Source organism: Palaemon carinicauda, chromosome 32 (genome assembly GCF_036898095.1).
Source record: "Palaemon carinicauda isolate YSFRI2023 chromosome 32, ASM3689809v2, whole genome shotgun sequence".
Classification (NCBI taxonomy): domain Eukaryota; kingdom Metazoa; phylum Arthropoda; class Malacostraca; order Decapoda; family Palaemonidae; genus Palaemon; species Palaemon carinicauda.
The window spans coordinates 50229893-50232392 of NC_090756.1; positions in this window are offsets into that span (position 1 = coordinate 50229893).

Here is a 2500-nt window from a genome sequence, read left to right on the forward strand (position 1 = left end):
TTAGATGTTGTTACGGGGAAAGAGATTCATAAATATTATTTCTATTCTAATTGATTAGATTATTACTCGCACCCTAACACATTGACAACTGGATTAATCATGTATATGTCTTGTTTATCAAACCCGTTTGGGATTTCCAAGCGATAAATCCTCTTAATATTCCATTGGGTATTTTTACCTCTTCTTCCAAACCTCATTTCTTTTATGGAAGCAAACACAGACATGATAATATGCAGAGAATGTTTTCAATACGTTGACTTAAAATAATGTTTCTTTCTATTAAATATCTGTAAATACTTTTTGCTATATATTTAATACATTTAATACTATAATTTTTTTTTCTGGAAATTAGAAGTTAATTATGTAATTATATCTGTTAGTTAGTAAAATTTCCAAATTTAACAATATCGAGATGTTTTCCTAACTTTTATTACTTTGATTATAAATTCAAATTTCAGTATATCTATTTGAGAGTCTCCCTTACAGAATAAAATAAATAAGTTATATTCATTAATGATATGTTAATTATACGGCACGTGATTTGATTCGCATAATTCATTATACTAATTGACACAAAACTTTGGAATATCAAGCTAATCAATTTTTATTTGACGCATTTAATGATAAAAATCTGAATAACATTTAGCGACGTTAAAAATGAAATTAAAAGATTGCTGTTATTAGGTAATCCAAATAAGTGCATAGTACAGCTTTTAGTGAATCAATTATCTCCTTGAATGAAGGATTATAAAATTTGTCAGTCAGAAACCAACTAGAAAACCTAATTTCTATATAGAATTGTTTTATTATCACAATCTTTAATTCCCTCATCATCATCATCATCATCATCATATTCTCCTACCCTTACTGACGAAAAGAGCCTCGGTTAGTTTTCGGACGTCGTCTGTATCTTAAGCTTTTAAATAAATACTTCTTAATTCATCATCTCCTATTTCACGCTTCATAGTCCTGAGCCATGTAGGCCTTGGTCTCCAAACTGTCCTACTAAGATCTAATCTGAAAAGTGGTAGTATCTTGTTAAAATTGATTTATTAAATTTAATACTTTCTTATTTTCCTTTCATTTACTTCATATTGCCTCTAAAAGCTGTTTTGGCCTTTGACCCTAAGCTTATTGCAAAATTATTTTTCGTGCTTTTCCTCTCTGCAAAATCATCTGTGTTTAACAAGCTCTATTGCATTATGTTCTTATATAACTATTCATAATCTTAAAACAGTCTATAAACCATTTCCAATATAACATTCAGTTAATCTTCATTAATTATCATTATTATCCTAATATTTTGTTATATTACACTTTTTTGCCTCTATTAAGAAAAAAGTAATCATTATTTTACGATAGAACCATAATGTTGGATAATCTATTTCGTAATATAATCAAGTATTGTATTTCCCTTCTTTCATAAGGTAAGAAAATATTATACATTAACCCTTCTCTGAAATACTTTTTGAATTTATAATAAGAAAACGTGGAAGAAATATTTCAAAGGGTGAAGAAATAAGTAAGGGGATAAACATCATGGTACTTAATTAGAGAGAAGATTAAGTTTCAGGGGATAGTTGTAAAGTTAAGGTAGAAAAAAAAAAGATAAAAAAGGAAAATAAACAAAAATGACAAAATAGTGGAGAATCTCGTTATCTTCCCCAAAAGTATTTATGATTAGAGTTATTCAGTGTGAAATCTAAAAAAAGGTGTGGGCGCAAAAAGATGGCAGCAACGGGCGCAAGTAAAAAGTGAAAAGTACAAAGTGAGACATTTCTTGTTCCGGAACTTGAATATAGAAACCGATATATAATTTTCCATATAAATATTACATGTATACATACATAAATACATACATACATACACATATGATAATAATAATAATAATAATAATAATAATAATAATAATAATAATAATAATAATAATAATAATAATAATAATAATAAGGTATCATGTCACGAAAGAAGGTCAAAGAGATATAATATCTGATGGCGACACCTTTGAAAATAAGTGAATGTTATCTAATTTATCTCGCCCAGGTACTCAACATTCCATTTACTTGATGATAATTATACTCGAGTGCCGACAGTAATGGGATGAGGTAATTAACATAAATGGTGGAATTAGTTGTGTCCTTTTTTAATATTATACGTATGTATATATTTTCCTTGATGGAGCCCTAGGGCTTATAACATCCTGGTTTTCCAACTACGGTGGTAGCTTAGACATAATATATATATATATATATATATATATATATATATATATATATATATATATATATATATATATATATATATATATATATATATATATATATATATATATATATATATATATATACATATATACAGTATATATATATATATATATATATATATATATATATATATATATATATATATATATATATATATATATATATATATATATATATGTGTGTGTGTGTGTGTATAAATATGAATATATATAAATGAACAGTATATGCATATATGT